The 22639-nt window shown below is 35.6% G+C and overlaps 1 protein-coding gene and 1 pseudogene across 1 annotated transcript in view; one reads left to right on the top strand and one right to left on the bottom strand.

Annotated features, from left to right (window-relative positions):
* The window catches only part of Plekha5 (pleckstrin homology domain containing A5), a 233190-nt gene that overhangs the window by 40959 nt on the left and 169592 nt on the right, over nt 1-22639 (top strand). The window lies entirely within an intron of this gene.
* LOC113185003 (low molecular weight phosphotyrosine protein phosphatase pseudogene) lies at nt 19382-19854 on the bottom strand (annotated as a pseudogene).

The raw sequence follows: 22639 nt of genomic DNA, 5'->3' as shown, positions 1-22639 counted from the left end.
TGGCACACTCATGCATTGCTGCTGGGACTGCAAATTGGTGTAGCCAATATGGAGAACAGTATGGAGATTCCTTGGAAAACTTGGAATGAAACCACCATTTGACCCAGGTATCCCATTTCTCGGTTTATTATACCTAAAGGACTTAAAGACAGTGACACAGCCACATCAATGTTTATGCTAACATAATTCACAATAGCTAAATTGTGGAACCAACCCAGATGCCCCTCAGTAGATGAATGGCTAGGGAAAATGTGGTATATATACACAATGGAATATTACTTAGCATTAAAAGAGAACAAAATTGTGGCTTTTGCAGATAAATGGATGGAGTTGAAGAATATTTTCTAAGTGAAGTAAGCCAGTCTCAAAAGAACAAATGCCAAAAGTTTTCTCTGATATGAGGATGCTGACTCATAATGGGCATGGGGGCGGGGAGCTTGGGAGGAATGAAGGAACTTTAGATAGAGCAAAGGGGAGGGTGGGGAAGGGAGAGGCATGGGGGGGGGAGGAAAGATGGTGGAAATGAGATGCTCGTCATTACCCTAAGTACATGTAAGAAGGCACAAATGATGTGAATCTACTTTGTGTACAACCAGAGATAAGAAAATTTGTTTTCTCTGTGTGTAATATGAATTGAATTGTATTCTGCCATCATATATAACAAATTAAAATAAATTTAAAAAAAACTAAGTCATTCTTCAAATTGTTATACATTTGCCTTAGTAAAGGTTTGTTCTTACTCCTGAATTTCTGTTTATTTTGAAGGATGGGGCAAGTTGCTATTCTACCTTTCATTTTATTCCAACTGGAACATTTTCAATGTTCCTCATTCAACAAATATTTACTGAATTCCTACTATGTGTCAGGCAAGCTCTAATTTTTTTCCCCCACCAGCAATTTAGTGGGTGATTTAAAAATAATGGCCACTAATTTTTTATTTTTCTGTTTTGGTGGTGCTATGGTGGAGCGCATGGTAAGCAAGTGCTCTGTCACTGTACCACTAAGCCCTATTGCACTGTTCTTTCCTAAGAAACAGGTTTCTATTTAATTTTAATTCTTGTACCACATAAGCATATTGAACAGTTTTGAGAAAAATGTTTTTCTAGTACAGTAGGTAGACAGGGAAAATGGGTAAAATAGATTTTTCTTAATCATGAAATTGCCTACCATAATTTGCCCTTTCAACTTAATTCCATGAAAAATAATTGTATTTTTTTGGAATGCCTTAAAAGGAATCAAACTTGAAGGGAGCCTTTTTGTATGCATTTTTGGTTTTAGGATACTAATATATTCCTTGTCAGATTTCTTTGTAAATTCAACTAATGAACAAACATTTAAACATTTCATGTTCTAAGAATGTGTATTCAAAACGAATTTGGATAAAAACTTTAATCCAAGTTATTGCATTAGTAAGACAGTGAGGAAATGATACTTGAAATTATAGATGAAGTAAGAACTATAGAGTTTAATTATAGAAGTTATGATTTAATAAGTATAGAAAGCTCAGCATTCATAATTGCTTTTGGAAAATGCAGACTTTTCATTTTCTTTTTTTACGGCTTTATTGAGATATAATTCATATATTCAATTTACCCACTGTACAATCTGGTGGTTGTTGGTATATTTACAGAGTTGTGTATCCATCACTACAATCAGTTTTAGAACATTTTCATTATTCATGAACGAAACTCTTATAACTCTTAGTGGTAATTTCCCCTTTTTCTCCCCGACTCCAGTCCTTTCCCCTTCACTCCAGGCAATCATTTACTTACTTCCTGTTGTTTTCTATTTGCCTATTCTGTACCTTTTCCCCTTCCTATGTAATTGTAATTATCCTATGACTAATAACTGCCCCTCTTTGTCTAGCTTCTGGTAACCACCATTCCTCTTTCAACTTCAATAAGGTTTACTTTTTTAATATTCCATATGTGAATTGGATCATGCAGTATTTGTTTTTCAGTGCCTGATGTATTTCACTTATTTAGTTCCACCAAGCTTATCTATATTGTTGCAAGTGAAAGGATTTTGTTCTTTTTAGGTGGGGTGCGCGCGCGCGCACGCGTGTGTGTGTGTGTGTGTGTGTGTGTGTGTGTGTGTGACATTTTCTTTTTCCATTGATGCACACTTAGGTTGATTCTATAACTTGGTTATTTTGAGTAACATTGCAGAGAGCATGGCAGTATAGGTGTCTCTTTAACATGATTTCTTTTCGTTTGAATGTGTACCCAGCATTAAGATTGCTGAATCATACGGTATTTATTTCTAATATTTTGAGGAGTTGCTGTATTATTTTCTATGTATAATTTACATTCCCATTAGCAATGTACCACTGTTCCTTTTTCTCCACATCTTTACCAGCACTTGTTGTTTTTAGTTGTAAATAATCTATAGCCTTTTAGTTGTATATAATAATAGCCTTTTTGACTGGAATGAGATGATATGCTCTGTGGTTTTGATTTGCATTTTCCTAGTGACTAGTGACGATGGGCATTTTTTTTTCATAGACCTATTGGCCATTTGTACGTGTTCTTTTGAAAGTGTGTATTTAGGTCTTTAAAATAAGGTTGTCTGTTTTCTTGCTATGAAGTTGTTTCTTATATATTTTGAATATTAACCTTTTAAAAGATGTATAGTTTGCAAATATTTTCTCATTCTGTATAGTGGCTTCTCTTTGTTAATTTTTTTCTTGTTGTATAGAAGCATTTTTGTTTGATGTAATTCCATTTGTCTGTTTTTGTTGTCTTAGCTTTTGGGGTCTAGTAGTTTTATAGTATTGGGTCTTACATTTAAGTTTTAATTCATTTTGAGTTGATTCGTTTATATGGTAAGAATAAGAGTGTCATTTCATTCATCTGCATGTGGATATCCAATTTTCCAGTACCTAAAAAGACTGTTCTTTCTCTCATGTATGTTCTTGGAATATTTGTTGAGAATCAGTTGTGAATGAGGACTTTTAAATTTTCTTCAAGAGTTTAAGTCTTGATGTATTATCTTTTTCCAGTGTTTTAAAGTAGTTATAGGATGCTCCTACCTTAATGTGATTTAAAATATTCTTACTTGAACTTTAGTTACTAGATGAATAAAGTTACATTTTTCCTAAAGCTAATTTTTATTCATAAATCAGAAGCAAAAGGTGTAGCTATATTTTTCTCTGTCTTGTAATACATAATATTTTTTGTTTTATTTTTAAAAGAATAATATTTTACTATAGCATGATAATACTGTTTCTTATATTGAGCTGTATACTCATGATAATTTATAGTACTGATATTATAGGAGAATTTAAATTTATTTATAATATTTTCTTGGACAAAAATATCCCTCTATTGTAATCTTATTTATAGACTCTCTTGACTTTTCTATGCCTTTGTCTCCTCCTTTTGGTACTGGGAATTGAACCTAGAGGTGCTTTACCACTGAACTATACCTCCAGCCCTTTTTATTTTGAAACTTTCGATAAGTTGCTTAGCGCCTCACTAAGTTGTTGAGACTGGCCATGAACATATGATCCTCCTGCATCAGCCTCCTGAACTACTGGGGTTAGAGGTGTGCACCACTGTGCCTGGCTTGTCCTTGATTTTTAAGCAAGTGTGATTGAGACTTCTCTAGTGCTGAGCCTCAAAGATGGCTCATGTGGCTTACAGTAGGACTTCCAGTGGTGGTTTTGTTCTGGGTGTATGGAAGTGGGGAAGAAAAGTTATATAAATATTTATAAACCTGAGCTTTCTATTTTGGTATTTCTTAGTCTTTTTTCTTTTCTTTTCTTTTCTTTTTTTTTTTGGTGGTGCTGGGGATCAAACCTAAGGCCTTATATGTGTTATGCAAACACTCTACCAGTGAACTATATCCCTAGCCCCTTGACACTTCTTAGTCTTGAACCAAGTACTGGGCCAATTCTTTTACCAAAGATTGAGTGGTGTGTGGTCATTTTTCGCTTATCTGTCAGTTTAAGTCAGTGCATCTCTTCTCAGCCCTTTCAGATAGGAATACACTCTACCCTCTCAAAAGTAATTTCACAGTGCATGTGTTAGTTTGTGTATGTGTATTTTTGCATACATGTTTCCTGTCATTCATTACTTTTTATCCTTCTAATTATTAAGAAGGTGAAATATAAATAGGTTCTTTCTGCATTGCACCTCCTTTCCCTAATCTACCCTCTTCATTCCTCACCTCTCTCTATCCTGGCCTTTCCTCTTTTGGGGGGAGGGCTCGGGATGGGGAATTTTACTATATTATATTGGTTGTGTAGCCAGTATGTTACTGGAGTCCTAGACCGAGAGGTCTTACTTTAGGGATTCAATAAATCAGGTCCCTATACTTGCCCTCAAAAACAAACAGAAAAGATAAATAATTTGAAAAGCATGAAAGAAACTTTAATTAATACAGCTAAACTGGGTAGACAAGGGGATCTATGTCCTTACCCCTGTCTTAGAGGGGCTGGCAATGATCCTGAGTTGGTCAGGATTGACTAGGCAGGGCCTTGTCCCAGATTTTTTAAAAAGTGGTTGTTGTATAGGGGTTAGCTTCTACTCATGACAAGAAGTTTATTGGGTCAGACCTTGTTCCTGGAAGAAGGGGACTCAGAGCAAAGAAGACAGGTATAAAATGGGGACAGAGCTGCCAGATCAAAAGCAGTGTCATAAGTCCTTTTTTACAACATAGTATGTTTTTTTCTATACATAAATGCCTGTGATAAAAATAAAGTTGAACTTATAAATTAGACACAATTAGATTAAGAACTAATGATAATAGTTATTACAATATACTGTAATAGAAGTTATCTGAATGCAGTCTCTCTCAAAATATCTGTTATACTTTATATTGTAGCAACATCTGCATATAATATTTTTTCCTTATTAAATCAAGAACTTCAGCCTTTTCACTTAAAGAAGGCACTTTACAGTTTCCCTTTGTTGCATCCAAATTGCCATCATCACTACTCATGTACTGTGGAGCCATTATTAAATAAGTTTTTTTTTTTGTTTTTGTTTTTAAAACACAAGCACAATGATACCACTACGAAACGAAGGAACTACTGATTAATGGGCATTGCTGTGGTTTGGATTCCTCAAAATTTCATGTGTTGAAGGCTTGGTTCCTAATACAGCAATGTTCAGAGGTGGTGTCTTTGGCGAAATGATTGGATCATGAAGCCTCTGACCTCATCAGTGGGTTAATATTATTGATAGCTGAGTGGACTACTGGGAAGTGGTAGAAACTGTATGCAGTGGGGCAGGAAATAAGTCACTGAGGGCATGTCCTGGAAGGGTATTTCTTGTCCCTATTCCCACCCATAGTTGCTTCCTGCCTGCCATAAGAGGTGAGCAGCCTTTTCCACCATGTGCTTCTGCCATAGTGTTCTGCCTCACCTTAAGCCTGAAGAATGGAGCCAGCCAACTAACAACTGAAACAAAACTCTGATACTGTGAGCCAAAATAAAGCCTTTCCTTTTAAGTTTATGCCAGGTATTTTGGTTGTGGTGTCAAAGCTAACTGACACAGGCAGGTAGCATATATAACCTGGCACACAGAATAAAGGGATGCTTCATGAGGGCAGCCTTGAGCCAGTAGAGTAAGATATCATCACACTACCCATATTAATGCAAAATATAAAATTTATTGTTATTTGTAGAGTTTTTCATTTAGTATTTCTGGCCTGAGATTGAACACAGGTAACTGAAAGCAAAACTGTAATTAGGGAATGATTACTGGATTTCAAGATGTCTGTAGTAACTATAATGTGATTTGAAGTATCTGAATTGTATTGGGGACAGATTAGGGGTGTTTTTAATAAAACTGGATTTTTACCTGCAGTTATAATTAAGGTAAATGTTAAACTTCAGTTAGAAATTAGTGAAGATAAATGATGATTTCACACAATATAATGGAATTTCTGAGTTTCATCCCTACACCCCTTTACTCCCCTGATAACTTGGAGTATTATTTATGAAACTTTGGGGATGTCTTTATCTAAAAATATTGATTTCATTAGACAACAGAAATAACATTGAAATAATCATCTCCTCCCCATTGAAATAAATAATACATGTAAGCATAGAAGGCAGGCAAAAATTGTTATATGTATTATTTAGAATTTTTTAGGGATCTATTAGAAACTGTCTTACATATTAAACATTTAAAAGGTACTTTTTATGCTGGGCACTGATCTAGGTACTTTTTCATTATCTAATTTTAGACATTCTCTTATTCATGAGTTGCATTTACCTTTTGTCCTTTAAAAAAGACATGTGAAACGATTGACAAGTTAAAGCATAATTCAAAATAAGATACAAATGAAATCAGAAGTAAGTTAGCCTACAACACAAAAGGCAAGGTGCCTGTTTTCTATTATAGGGACAAGTCAACCTTACCCAATAAAGATATTGTAATGAACATTAAATTTAATCTCCCAGTCTCTTAGTTTCCTCATACTGTCAGGCAGTGAACTGTCTTATCCAACACAGAGTATTGTTGTCAGGACTAATGAGACAATGGAAGTAAACTATAATGTGGTACAATTATTAGTGGTGACAGGTGATGGAAAAAGTCACAGAATTCAAAGGATGTGCAATTGCTGGATGAGGGTTGGTGTTTGGTTTTTGGCGACCTTAGTGCTATGGCTATAGGAGAGAAGATTCTTCAGAGAATACTGAGAAGCTATTAACACATCTGGAATTGAGAAATTGGACCTCTGAGCTCATCCTTCTCCTTTGTAACTTTGCTCAGTGAAGCTAGAAGCACCCCACCAACATCATTACTTTTCTTAGTTTTCCAGAAATGATCAAAAGTATTCTGTGTAGGGCCACCAAACTCTTTGCCTCTCATAAATGGTGAATTGGGATTATCAGATGTATTTAATTTGCATATCTCTGTAACAGTTCATGCCTTTCATTATCAGTGCCAGCCATGCTATCAACTGAAGGGACTCCAATAATTTTAGGCCTAACAAATTTACAGAGCCAATTCCAGAAAACACAAAACCAACTAAGGAAATTTATCCTTACAATACTACAATACTTTTTCTTCAGAACCACCCTCAGTACCAAAATCTATACTAATAAGGATTCTCTAAAGGAACAGAAACAAATAGGAGACACACACATACACACACACACACACACACAATTATATATTGTAAAAATGGTCTTTATTAGATTGGCTTACAGGATCAGAAACTACATAGCCCTACAATGGCCTCTCCAATGACTGGAGAACTGGCAGAACCAGTAACTGCTTAGTTCAAGAAGTTAGAACTTCAGAAGAGGAGGAACCAGTAGTACAGCCCCAATCCAGGGCTGAAGGCCTGGGAACCTTCTGGAGGTACACTGATAATGCCAGCATCCACTGAGAAACAGTGGGTCCTCCCCTTTCAGCCCTTTTCATCCAGGTCCTTAACCTGTTGGGTTGCATGCAGCACTTTCAGGGAAGGTTTGCCCCTCTCAGTTTGTAGGCCCACATGTCACTTATCTGTGGAAGTACCCTCATTGACACACTTAGAAATCTTTTAATCCAGTCAAGTTGACAATCCAGATTAACCATCACAGGTAGGTATACGACATCTTTGCACCCTACCCCCACCTTTGTCCAAGCAGATAAGAATCTGCTTTGTTTAATGTCATGACTAGTTAACTAGGAATGAGAATTTAAATCTACTTTTCTTCTTCCTTCTTTTTTCTTCTTATTCCTCCAGTCTGGAGATCACATCCAGGACCTTGAAAACAATAGGCAAGTGCTCTACCACTGAGATACATCCTCATCCTAAATCTGCTCGTATTTCATCTTTCTGCCAAACTGCAGAGACCTTGAGAATTCATTTTTTTCTGAGATGGAGGTTATGTAACTCCTGTCTAGTGCTAGTGAATTTCAGTGTTTTTGTGGCTGCGGTTGTGGCTCAGTGATAGAGCACTTGACTAGGATGTCTAGGATGTGTGAGGCACTGGGTTAACTTTCAGCTACACATAAAAATAAATAAAATAAAATAAAGGTTTTCTGTCCCTTTGCAACTAAAAAAAATTTAGTTAAAATTTTTTATTAAATTTATTTTTTTTCTAAATAACTATATGACAGCAGAATGCATTTTGATTCATTGTACCCAATTAGAAAAAATAAACTTTTCGTTTCTCTGGTTATACACAGTGTAGCATCGCAACATATGTGCAGTCATACATGTATCTGGGGTAATGATGTTCATCTCATTCCACCATCTTTCCTGCCCCCATGCCTCCTCCTCACCTATCCCTCCCCTTTGCCCAATCAAAGCTCCTCCCTTTTTCCCATACCCCCACCCCCACATTATGGATCAAAATCCACTTATCAGAGTGAACATTTGGCCTTTGTGTTTTTGGGATTGGCTACTTTGCTTAGCATGATATTCTCCAACTCCGTCTACTTACCTGCAAATGCCATAATTTTATTCTCTTCTAATGCTGAGTAATATTCCATTGTGTATATATATATATCACAGTTTCTTTATCCATTCATCTATTGAAGGGCATCTAGGTTGGTTCTACAGTTAAGCTATTGTGAATTGAGCTGCTATAAACATTGATATGGCTGCATTACTGTAGCATGCTGATTTTAAGTCTTTGGGTATAGACCAAGGAGTAGGATAACTGGGTCAAATGGTGGTTCCATTTCATTCAGTGTCCTCTGGAAAATTGTGGTGGTCATCTTGTTCATGATTTTATTCCAAGTGTTTCATGGTGGGCTTCCTACCCATATCCTCTTTTTTTGCTCTCTGAGAAAAAATAATCATTCTGCCATTTGGTACATTACCAAATCTCTAATTTTGAAGTCTTATGTGGGTCCTCGGTTATATTCAGTGTCCCTTTTAGTGGTCCCTAATCATCTGTGCAGAAGAATCCAAGCAACCTCTATAACCTTCTCCCTCAATAGAGAAGAGTGAGGAAACCTGACAAGAACTTTCTCAAATTTTCCTTTCACCTTCTGAGAACAGTTTTATCCCTTCTTTACTACCATTGTTTGTTTGAGGGGAGTGACTCTTATTCTCCTTCAAGAGAAATTATTCTTCTGTTGATTCCACCACCACCCCCAAAGTCTCTGTAAATGTCCTTTCACCTCTGTCTCATGTCTTCAAATTAGCAAATGTCTCAAGACTTCCCTTTTCTGAAAAGGCTGAAAGGCTGTAAAAAACTTATTCTAATTCTTCATGTTTTTTCTCTCCTTTCTCACTTCCCAAATTATGTTTTAATAGCCATATTCACTGACTCCTTTTCAATACAACTCTTTTGTTATCTTTCTTTCTTGACACTATTTTCCACTTTTAAAATCCCTCTATTTAGTGGGCACAGTGGGATATATCTATAATCCCAGCAGCTTGGGAGGCTGAGACAGGAGGAATGCAAGTTCAAGGCCATCCTCAGCAAATTAGCAAGGCCCTAAGCAACTTAGTGAGACCTTCTCTCAAACTAAAAAATGAAAAAAGGGCTGGCTTGTAGTTATGTAGAAAAGTACCTATGTGTTCAGTCCCCAGTACAAAAACAAACGAACAACAACAAAAAATGTCCGTCCCCCCACCCCGCCCTTTTGGCACCAGGGATTGAATCCAAGGGCTCTTAACCACTGAGCCACATCCCCAACCCTTTTTATTTTTTTAATTTTGAGATAGGGTCTCACCAAGTTGCTTAGGGCCTCACTAAATTGCCAAGGCTAGCTTTGAACTTGCCATCCTCCTGCTTCAGACTCTGGATTACAGGCCTGCCCCACGTGCCCCAGCTCATTGTCAGTTCTAAATACCGGTGGCGTCTATTTTGCCTATCCTTCAAATATGTTCTAATCCCGATATATCCATTCTCCCCAAGTGATCTCAATTGCTTACTATATACAACTTTAGCTATGGTTGATACTCCTAGATTTTTATCTCCCGCTATCTTCTTAAAATTCATTTTCCATTTCTCCCTGTAGGTGTCACTGTAAATTGTAGCTATTCCAGATTGAACACCAGCTCTCTTTCTCTGCCATCCTTCCCTACCTCAGTTCCTCCATTTCCCCTGTTTTTCTCCTCAAAAGCTATAACCTCTCTCCTCGTACACACAAATAAAATTAAATAGCAACAACAAAAATTGCTGATCTGTCTTCTGTGAAGATCCCAGTCCTTGGGAGACTTACCCACTCAGATATTGCAATATACCTTACGGGTTAATTTTGGAGTTGCTGAAGATTTCTCTTCTGTGAGGTAGAGGTAATGTTCCCCACCAATGATACATTATGGATCTTCTAAAAAAGTATACAGTGATGTTTGGTTTTCTTATTTAGTATATTATTGATGACTTGTGAGGAATATATAACTATATTTCTTGTTTCTTTACAAAGCACTATTTAATAGGCGAGCCTACACATGTGCATCATTGTACCTGGTACATAACTGATGCTCAATAAATACTTGTTGTTTTAATTAGAAACATAGGATATGAGTACCTCACCTCTTTATCATCTTCTCTAGTTTCCTTTCAATTTATGTAGTTAAATCTTGGATCAAAAGAATTTTATGTTTGGATAGAAACACTTTTATGTTAGCATCTTAGCATTTTTTTTCCAGGTCTTTGGAGAGTATTTATGTAATCCACTTACATCCTTAGTTTTAAATTGGCAATAATAGAAACTTTGGCATTCAGATGGAGTATCAACTATAGGAGAGAGTTAAAGTAGAAAACCTGTAATACCTGTTCAGCCTGTGCAGTAACCAAGACTGCCGCAGATTTCTCTGTAGCATTCATTTTCAGAAACTTCTTACACTTAATAGTTTGCAATATCTTTTATTCTCTAAAACTTCAGAGTTACATATTGAGGGTTTGCAAAAGGAAAAATAAAGTAGTTATTGTCCCAGATACCATTATTTAAATTTGGTTTCTGTTTTTAAAACATACAGATATGTGTAAGATTTCATAACTTTTCACTTCAGCAGATTAGATTTATTGAAGTCTAACTCTGGAAGGCACTCTCATTGGAGCCTTAGTGAATACAACATTGAGGAGAAAGTACCATTCCCGAGGTGACATAGCATACACTAAACAAGTGTATGGGAAATTGGGTTTAACTCGGGTACTTTATTTCATCCTGAACAAGCAGTAAATTGGAATGGTAGGGTGTAAATCTGAAAATGACTGCTCCATTGCTCACCAGAATAGCAGAAGTTACTAATGTATCCAAGGCTTATTTTCTTTTGCATTGTTCCTCTACCTTACTTTAAAAGAGGAATAGAATTTTGCATTTAATATTCTCTTTATAATTACTTTGAATTTTGCTTTCATCAATGATCCACTTAAGAATAAAAGTATGATTCCGAAATTATGTATTAAAATTCCATCTCTTTGCTTTGTATTGATACCAATTAAATTAGTATTTAACTTGAATGAGGCTAAATTAATATTAATATTTAGCTTTCTATTTAGCTCCTGACAGTAAACCTAAGGGTTCTCTTTTGCCCTTTTCATAAATAATGCTCTGAAATTGTGGTGCTCAAAAATTTTAGTTTGGTATAGTGATCCTTGTTAATGCAAAGATATTTCAGTTGGTCAGTTTGATTTTGGAAATGGTTATGAGGTGTTTGCCATATTCTGTAATACTGTTTAACATTTACTGTGTTTTTATGATCTAACTTAAATTTTTACCCATTTTTATAGTAGTATTCAAAGATCTTCATACTTAGTAGAAAGCAAAGCTATTTTTGCAAACATAACACTTGTGGTTAAGAAGACAGACTTTAGAATCAGAAAAACCTGGGTTAAATAGAATTCTAGTTTTAACCTGATTAACTGTGTCTTGGGCAATTATTTAACGTCTGTGAACCTTAGTTTCCTGTCTTTAAGAGAATAATATCTAATTTTCATGGGATTTTTATAAGGGCTAGGCAACATAAAGTTTGTATAGTACGTAAGTACGCAAGTGATAACTTTTTTTTGACCCATCCTTTAGTTAGGTTGAATCCAAGTAGTGAAAGATGAGTGGTTTTCTTTCAGTAGCACTTATTGGAAAAGTGTGAACAATTGGATCTCTTAAAGGGCATACTTAAACTTTTTCATGTGTTTTATGACATGACAGAATTTCAGAAGTCTACTTGAAACCTACTTAAACTAATGGGCTTAAAGAGGTATAAGTAGTGTTTACTAAACAGATACTTAGGGCATATTATGTTCCAGTTCTTTGTAATTCTGTAAATATTACTGCACAAAATCTTTGTAACTTTGAAAGAGATGTTTTCTTAACATTTTATGTAAGGAAACTGAGGCAAAAAGAAAGCAGTAACTATCCAAGGCCATTATAGGTAGTAAGTGGTAGAATTGAAATCTGGCTCCAAAGTCTTTGTTCTTAGCTATATGAATTAGGCTATGTCTCCAAATATTCTTTTTTTCAATAAATTGGGTGGGGGCTAAAATAGAAAAGAAATTCCAAGTTAGAGTAGGGTTGAAGAAAGTTTAACCTAAATTTAATACTTAATTTTGCCTACTTCATTCAATGTAATACTGACCTCATTGAAAGATATCATACAGAATTCTAAATGTCTCACTCCTAGTGTTATATATGTAAATGGCACAATATTGCAGTGCTACCTTATTGTCCTTGCTTTGATCTCTCTTTCACAAAGATGAAAATCTTTGTGTCTTTGGTGTGCTTGTGGCTGTCTTTTCCTGAGTGGGATCTATATTTCTACTTAGCTTTTGCACATTATTTTTTTTTAACCTGGATATTTTTTCTATATTTTTATTGGTGCATTATTATTTTACATAATGGTAGGATTCACTGTTACATATTCATAGATGCACACAACATAATAATGTAATTTGGCCAATATCATTCCCCAATATTTCCCTTTTCCTTCTCTTCTTCCCTCTGCCTGGTCCTTTTCCTCTACTGATCTCCCTTTGATTTGCTGGAAATTGCTTTGTTCCCATCTTTCTTTTTCCTTCTTCCTCTCTGTCTTCCACGTGTGAAAGAAAACATGATCCTAACTTACTGTGTTTGGCTTATTTTGCTTTTAACATTGTATTCTCAAGTTCTATCCATTTTTCTGCAAATGACATAATTTTCTTCTTCTTTATGGCTGAATAGAACCCTATTGGCTTTCAGACTTATTAATGATGATCACTCCTTCATGATTTACCACATCCCAAATTAGTCCTTTTATCCCTCAGCTGACAAGTAATTATGGTCTGGGAACTTTCCTTCCTGGCACCTATGCAGACAAACAGAGGCTGTCAACTATTTAGGAGAATTTCCAGGTCATTTCTTTTACTAGTTACTAGTTAAGTATCAGTTTTCCATGTATGTAGCTAAAATAATGTAGATAATAATAAACCAAAAATTTTTTTAAAAACCTATATATTTCACCCCCGTCTATCTCCATTTGAAAGTAGCAGTGACTATGTCAACATGAATGTTTTTTTTTTCTAATTACATATGAATCATTTGACCTTTGATTTATCAATGTTTGTGACTTTTATTATTGTTATTCTATCTTTCATTTCATTTAAATTGAGTTACCAAAATTTTCAAATAAGTCATTGCCTTAAAAAATCTGTATATTATCTTTCCACTACCACCAAAAAAAAAGTTTCTTAGCATATATATTCATCAAGACAAATAATAATTCCTCCACCACACACCCATATGCTCCACATCATTGTTTACCCAGTTGTTATATCTGTTTAGGATTGTTTCTTCTCTTTTTGAGTCCATACTTTGCATAGATCAGTGATGAAAGCAATCATCAGGGAACTTTGGCTCAGCAACTTGATCCCAGATTGTTCTGGGAGGTAAGGAGAGTAGAGCCAGAGAAGCAAAGAGAATGTCTTTCAAAGGGAATGAATTGAATGTAGCCTACTTATAAGATGGATAAAAAGTTGTATCAGGTGTAATAGCATTGTTTGATTCAGAAAGCTTTTTAGAAAGAAGCTTTGATTTTAATGTGGGCATCACTCTTGCATAAGACTGTAGGTCTTCTGAGGCTTGTTTCTGAGGGGGGAATATACCGGGGATTGAACTCAGGGGCATTTGACCACTAGCCACATCCCCAGCCCCATCTTGTGTTTTATTTAGAGACAGGGTCTCATTGAGTTGCTTAGCACCTCCGTTTTGCTGAGGCTGCTTTGAACTCTTGATCCTCCCTTCTCAGCCTCCTGAGCCACTGAGATTACAGGCGTGCACCATTGTGCCTGCTTCTGAGTGCTTTTTGTTTGCTTGCTTGCTTTGGAAATATGTTTGTTAGCTAATTTAGTCTTGATGCTGAGAAATGCTATCTGTGATTCTTAGCTATGCTGATAGCTTTCAGGTTTTGAAATCCTGTCTCTTCTCTGTTGGTTTGACTTGTGTGGTACTTCACAGTTTTTCATCTCATTTCTTTCATTCATTTCATTAATTCAGCCAAAAGATGGTTTATTCAGCCTTTGATTTGCACTAGATAGTGTGTTATTTACCAGGGTTACTGTTGTGAGCAAACGCAGATGTGGTTGCTATCTTCTTCAGAGTCTTCATTTTAGTTGAGGTGGCAGTCATAAGCCAGTTGTCATAAAAATAAATGTGAAATTACAACTGTGATAAGCTTAGTGAGGGAGAGGGGTGCAGTGTCATAAGATCTAGTCTGTAGAGAGTTGACTAAGTTGAGATCCAAAGGATAAATAGCAATTACTCAGGCATAAAAGGAAAGGTAGGCCATTTTAGGCATAGAAAAAAGCCTTTGCAGGGAGGTAGTGTGCTGGGTTCAAGAAACTTAAGGGAAGGGCTGTGTATCTGCAATCATAGACTGAGAAACCTGGGGCAAGTTGAGGCAAGAAGTGGGCATGGCATACATACCCTACAGGACCATGAAGCCCATGTTAGAGATTTCCATGTTATCCTAAGAGCAGAAAGGTGGCCAAGATCACATTTCTGTTTTGAAAAACTTATCTGGAGAAGAAATACAGAAAAGCTGGGATGGTTGGATATAGGAAAATCAGGAGAATATTGATAGTGTTATTTTAATCATTTTTCACATACAAAATAGTATTCAGATTTTACCAATTTTGTGCTTTGTATTTTGGATTTTTGTGTTGGGAGCTTGTCTTTCAAAGGACCTTCAAGTTTTCTTGGAAGTAAGTGAAGACCTAGCTGTCTGACTCCTAGCTGTTAACTCTTAAAAGAACAACTCAGGTGTATTGAGGTATAAATGTCATCTTGATTCCTGACGATTTTAGTGGTTTCTTGTTTTTTCATTTTTCTTTTTCCTTTTGTTAAATATGATATGTGGTGATTTCATTGATGGTAGTGACTGTGGCAGCAGCTGCAGCAGAAGTACTAATAGTAGCAATAGTCGCAAATTTGTACTTGTCATGTTAGAAACTGTCCTGAGTGCTCTACATGCACACATACATTTTTTTCTCATATAGCCTAATGAGGTGTTGAAACTTTAATAGATGAGTATGAAGCCCAGAGAGAATTATAAAATTGCAGAGCAGGGTTTGAATCCAGGTAGTTTACTTCTAGAATCCAGGTTCTTAACTGTTCTTATAAGTGGTGAAAGGTCCTTTAGAGCCAGGTTACAGAGGTTAAGGAGTGCTCAAGGTCTTGCTGTACAGTAAGTCATAAAAGCAGGATTCCAACCCAGGCACTGACTTCTGAGCCCATGTTATGTTTCCAAGTGAATTGTGGCTATCACGAGAATAGTTAACTTTAATTTATGGAACATCAGGTTGCAAATGTCTACAATAATTTATGTTACAGGGAGTCAACCCATTTTTCTTCTAGCATTTTCTAGACATTATTGAGATAACATTTTATATGTAATTTTGAAATAATAGTTTTCCCTTGTAGGGGTACCCTGTAATTTACTAAAATTCCTTTAATTTTAGATAGTAAAATATTTTGTTTGCAAGTAATTAAAAGTACAGTGTTTCCTTAACAGAATGAGTACCATGAACAAAATGGAAAATATAAAGTGTTTGTAAAGATGTAAAGCAGCTAGAACTCTCATCCTCTACTTATGGGGATGCGAACCAGTACTGTCACCTTGGAATATTGTTTGGTACTGTCTGTGGAAGCTTAACATGCATATCCTAAGATCCAATAATTCTGTTCTCAAGTAATTCCCAACAGAAATATATATATATAATATGTATGTATTTTCTTCACCGAAAGACATGTGTAAGTCTGTTCATGGTAGCTGTATTAATAATAACCCCAAACTGAAAACTACCCAAATGCCTATCAGTAATGAATTAATAAACTATGACATATTCACCCAGTAAAATAAGGTACACAGTGAGAATAAACAACCTGCTGCTGTATATAGCACTGTGGTTAAATATCATAAACAAAAATTTTGATGCATGTTTCTAGTCTGGTTAAGAACTCTGGAAACCTAGCTTGGTGGTAGAGCACTCACATACAAGGCCCTGGTTCAATCCTTAGTACTCCCCACCCTCCAAAAATAATAATAGTAAAAATAAGTCAGCCTACAGAATATGGGCCCAAAATGTAATGATACCAGTACAATGTGTTTAATTTTTGCTCATACAGTAGTTTAGAGTAGATATTCCAGGCTAGGGTTGAAGTGGGAGGCTGTTTCTACTCAATGTAATCCTTCGGGAACGTGGACCACTGTTTTCTTTGCTATCTTTAACATGTAGCTCGAAGGATACACTTCTACTAGCATTCTGTTGAAGAGGATGTAATCACATGGCCATACTAAACTCTGAGTAAGTGTGTGGGAGGGAAAGGGAGTGATACCACAGTATACTTGTATGGAGGGGGATAAACAATCTTGGTAGGCAATGTCTTTGCCATTCTCATTGTTTTTACTGTCTTGTAATTTGTTGTTGCTGTTTTTTTCTCATGCATAATAGTACATTGTGATTATCTTTTCATGTTAATGGATATAAATCTCATTACTGCTTTTAATGACAGTAGATTATTTCACTGAACAGATGGACTGAAATATAATTGGGTATTTTCATGTTGATGGTTTTGTTTGTTTTGATTTTTGCTGTTGTTAACAATGCTCTGTGAAGATTCTTAATAAGAAAATCATTTTCATAAGGTAAATTATTAAAGTGGAATTGAGGGATCAAAAAGTATGCCTACTTTAAAGGGTTTTGTTTGTGTTTTTTGAGATGGGGTCTTGCTGTGTTGATTAGTCTGGTCTTGAACTTGGGGGTTCAAGTGATTCTCTTGCCTCAGTTTCCTGAGTATCTGGAAAAAGGCCTATCACACCTGGCCTTTTTTAGGGTTTTGGTACACATTCCCACACTGGTCTCCAAATTGTCTTCATTGTCCTTTTCTGTTTGACATGTTAGTTGGTTTTTAATTGATTCTTTTAAACATAAATTTTATTGTGTACAGTTGAGTTTATAACATGATGTTATGGGATACTAAAATGATTACTGTAGTGAAGCAGATTAACCTATCATCTCACATAGTTACTTTGTAATTAGAGTAGCTAAAATCTGTTTATTTTTAAATTCCTAATACAATTTTATAATAATATTATTATAAAGTAAATTTTCTTCAAAACGTTTATGTGTTTATTTTTCTGTCTTCATTTCTAGTCCATCCTGAAATGATCTAATATTTTTTTGCCAGGTGGTTGTTTTGTTTTCTCAATAGCACTAGTTTTTCTTTTTAAAATATTGGGTTGTATGAACTTTTTATAAAACCATTAAGAAGTATTTTTAAAATAACTTTATAATTAGGAATTAGAAATAACATAGAAAATATCAGTTCTCTGAGCCATTTGAAGCAGAGAAAGCTATTGTTTCCTGAAACAAAAAGCAACATTACCAGGCATAAAATACTGTATGGTGGAGATGGTTAAGTCCCTTTTATTGGCCCAGGGGTATGGTCTCCAATTACATGTTTGCCATATAATTTGCCTTGGAGCTGTGTTTGGCTGCTGTTCATATGTTCTTTGTGCCATTTCACTTTGATCATGGGCTTTCTTTCTTTTTTAGCAACTAATGAAACCTTTTTCCCTTTTAAATTGTTATCTCAAGCGTTTTATCACAGTGACAGAAAGCTGATTTACATGTTTGTCTTTTTTAAATATGAAATTTACTTAAAATCTATGGTTTCCCATTCATTGTTACAAATAGCAGCAATAAGAGATCTTCAGATAAGTGAATAATAATACTAATAATAACAATAGTAATGGATAACACCAAAGTTTTGAGATTTGATGTAAGAATGTGTTATATTCAGAAATGCAGTAAAACATAAACAAATAATGGTGAAATAGTGAATCTTTATGCTGGAGGATATTTGATGAAGTGAAAAGAGCTGTGCTTTGCAATCAGTCGTACTTGTCTTTGAATCCCAGACCTAAGTCTAGTCAAATGTAACCCCTTTGAGTCTTCTTTTTTTCTGTAAAGTGAGATTGACATGTACCATGTAGGATTAATTTTATTTTAAAATAGTTTATTAAAGATAACTTGATAAATTTTATTTTGGTTCTATGCCTAGAAAGCATGTAAAAGGCATCTCCCCCACCTTTTTTTAATCTATTGCATTTTTATAACCCCCCCAGTTTATTTTGAAAAGAATCTTTTCTGACATATATCCATGTGAATTTGAGACTGTAGTGAAATTACCTGTATTTGTCTATAGCTTTATTAAACACTCATGAAATGTTTATATTAATACTTAAGGACACCAACATAACTGACTGCTTAAATTATTTTTTTCATACATAAGCCAATTTACATTTGGGTTAACCTGTGCATATAAAACAAACACACTCCTCAACCAACCATAGGATACATAGCATACAAATGTCCTTTCCAGATATAATTAAGTTTCTGGACACAAAGTGGCTCAAATGAGAGCAAATAAGCTGACCTTGTAAAATAAATCAGACAAAACCCAACAAGTACTTAAGGAACTAAAGATCAATCCCACCCGTCTGTCTCCTATCATTTGCACTGTGCGTATATGAGCTAAAATTCTTGCTGCAGCTGTGGAGAGCTGCTATGGACAGAGTCACTGTGACTCTGGATGCACTGATGAGCATGGGTGCCTTGTAGGCATTGGCCAACCACACACAATCACTGCAGGGAGACCAGGCCATCCAACCTCACTGGGCACAGAGGCTAACTTGGGCCTTCAGGTTGTGTGCACTTGGCGGTATGGTGCTATTTCTCCCTGCCCACTCCACTAGCCTATAATCAGGGCAAAGCGGAGGCTCCACCAGTCTTAAGAACTCTCACTGCACCCCACAAACTTTCTGCAGACACAGCTGGTTTCCACCTACAATGATCTGTCAGGTCAGGTCAGAGACAACAGATCAGCTGAAGGGCAGGCGGTGCCTGGGGCAAGGGAGTAGCAGCACACCGGAGCACAGTATGAGGATGCAGAACATAGATAGGGAGAGTTCCCAGCTGGCAGCGAGCACAGTGGTGCTAGTGGGCCTTCTCCAGGAAGGCTTTGCAGCATCTGAGACACTGCTGGTACACCACCTCAAAGTCAGCATCATTGGGTAAATAGGGATCTTCAATAATAAGTTGTTTCTATGGATCATAGCTTCCAAAATTTCAATTCTAACTTTGTAGTTTTTAACTTGATTACTTTTTTCTATTCAGATCTCTCAGATTGCTTTTATCCATACACAGTATATAGTCAAATGTGGCCAAATCTTCTTTGGTCACCTGTCTTGCCTCATGGGCTGTGTTAATGCCACGATTTCTTAGACAGTTCACAGCTCTCGGTCTGGGGCCGGCCCACGTTATAGACGAACAGCACTGCTGTCAGTGGTCCAGTTGTCTAAATTGTTTTGATCAGTTATAAGTTTTCTGAAAACTGCTTCTGCGATGGGTGACCAACAGATGTTACCCAGACACATGAACAGCATGGACTTGGGACCATTCTTCACCATCTTCAAATGTAGACACTCTCCCCCTCCCCCCTTTTTATTAACTCTTCAAGAAAAGCTGAGACATTAGTAATTGGGGTTATCAGCTTTGACAATGCTGTACAGCTAGTTTAGACTCAGGTGGCTAATTAGCTTAAAGACTGATGTTTGGGTTTTATCTTTGAACCTAAGCAAAGGTCTATTAATTGTTATTTAAAGGTTATCAAATTAAAAAAACAAAGCAGTTGTGAACTAAAGCCATTGTAGGTGAATGAAGTTGGTGGTGTTTGTGTAGTTGGCAAATGTTGAGTATCAACTTCTGGGAAAATAAAACTCCATTTAATGTATACAGTAAATCTAGGATAAGTCCAATTTCATAAACATTAAAATGTGAATAAAATATATACATCCAGTAAATATGTCATTTGAAGAACCAGTTGGCCTGTTTTGTGTTACCCTGTGTGTGTTGATTCAATTAAAGTCTTCCTTAATCTTGTCTCCTGCATCCTATGAATGAATCATCAGTGAATGATTCCCTAGAAAGATCCTGGGTAAAAACTAGGTCAAAATTTAATTGGACCAGAATCACTTAGATAGTGCTAGGATTGAATGTTTTTCTGGGCCATTACTGATAATTTGTAGTTTTTCATTATTGATTTCTTTTCTTTTCTTTTTTTTCTTTTTTCTTTTTCTTTTTTTTTTGGTGGTGCGGGAGTGGGGGAGTATACCTAGGATTATGCCCAGGGGCCCTTAACCATTGAGCCACATTCCCAGTCAAGTTGCTTAGGACCTCACTAAGTTGCTGAGGTTGGCTTTGAACTTGTGATTCTTTTACCTCAGTCTCCTGAGCTGCTGGGATTATAGGCATGCTCCACCATACCCAGTATGTTATTGATTTTTGTACTCTGTGTACAAGGTTTATCCACAGCCTTTTGGTTAAACTCCTTTTGTCAGTGGTGCGAAAAAAGGTAATGTGTAAAAGAAAGAAATTAATATTTTGTCAGCATTGACTATCTATTGTTAATTGTGTTCTAACTGTCCCAGATGTGACCCATATTAGGAAGTCTACATATGAAATCCAAATCAAAGTATGAAACCAGATCTGAGAAATCCTGATTCCAGTATTGTGGATTGCTTCTTGCCTGTTTTCATTTGTTAAAATTGAAATGTATGACCTTTGCTAAAAGAAAAAAAAAATCCCAAACCAAAACAAACAAACAAAAAATATTGGGGTTGAATTTTGGAATGTTTCTTTTTCTCCTCCTTGAATTAAAAAATAAACAATGTTCAATACTTGGAAATACTGTTTCCAAATAATAGGAGTTGAAAGTGTAAGAATGTTTGGGATGAAAACTTTTGATTATATGAAGAAGACTTGTAAGATAGCAATTCACATGATTGTTAATGATAGCATTTTTATCTTATTGGCTCTAGGAAACTCAGGTCGGAAATTGAATAATCAGATTCCTTTGGTAAGGTTTGTTCTTAATTTCTTAAGTGGAATATGGAAGGGGGTAGCCCAGGTTACTTGTAATGTAGGTGGTATGGTGTATACTGGAGATTAATTTTAAACCTGACCTTAAAGACATTAGAAAATAATTTAAATGGCTTTCTTTTGTATTTTAAATTTTGATGTATCACTTGTGTTTACAGAGCCATTTCCCCCTTATAAACAAACTATAAAGGGGAAATAAAGGCCTTTGCCATCGATTTATCTCGAGTTTTATTCTTGGGCATTTAATCTTAGGATGACTGCCTCTATAAAATAAAATAGAACCCCCTGATGATTTTTTTAATAGCTATCATCCTTCATTTCTGGAGACAACATAATTTTTTTGAAACTTGTCTATCTCTCTATATACTTCTGTTCCAAGTAAGCAGCCTACTTGACTGGCAAAATACTTGAGTTACTTAGGAGGATAACTGTACATCAGCCTGTATGGTCAAAAAACTCATAGTGATAAAACTTGTTGATGGTGGTGGTCTATTACTGTTGCTCAGTCTTTTGGTATTTGGCTAATCAGACAATTGCAAGAAATTCATGACATTTTTAATTAAGTGGAGATTTTTCTGCAGTTTGGGATGTAAATAGAAGTTAAAGAGAGCTGTTTCTCCTAGTTCTTTTCTTCTCCCTACTTGAGAAGAAACCTGGCTTGGCCTGTAGGGGTGCATGTTAGAGAAAAACAGCTTTATTTATAGCTTGAAGACTATAATGTACAGTTACATCTGAAGAAACCAAGAATATTAAAATAAATCAGTTTGAGCTAACAGCATTTATATGTGTGACAAGATTTTAATGAAAGGATTGGGGAAGGTGAAGATTATCAATTCCTCTGGAAAGTTTTTTTTTTAACTTTTTTGTTTTTTTTTTAATGTAAGAATGAAGAGACACTCAGATGTAGATTCCAATAACTGCTTGTAAAAAAAAAAGCTGTGTAGCTTCTTTAAATATGATTTATAATGCTTAAGAATGCTTGATGTAGCTTCTAAAATTTATGTGAATTTGTTTATTTATAGAGTCAACCATTTTAAAAAAGAACAAAATACAAGTACTCATACTACCTAATTTTAAAGTTACAAATTATCAGTTGTATCAGGAAAGGATCTATAAATAGAACAATGCAACAAAATAGACTAGAAATAGACCAATGCACATGGTCAGCTAATATGTGGAATGGTACTCAAAGGAACAAAGACATCGCCAAGGAAAAGAGTAGTCTTTTTTAAAATGATACTTGAACAGTTAGACATATGCAAAAGAGAATGTTGTTGACCTATACATTTTATTTCTTATGTTAAAATACCTTAC

Source organism: Urocitellus parryii, chromosome 5 (assembly GCF_045843805.1).
Source record: "Urocitellus parryii isolate mUroPar1 chromosome 5, mUroPar1.hap1, whole genome shotgun sequence".
In the NCBI taxonomy this organism is placed as follows: domain Eukaryota; kingdom Metazoa; phylum Chordata; class Mammalia; order Rodentia; family Sciuridae; genus Urocitellus; species Urocitellus parryii.
The sequence above is the reverse complement of the archived record's forward strand: the minus strand, read 5'-3'. Positions and strand labels throughout refer to the sequence as shown.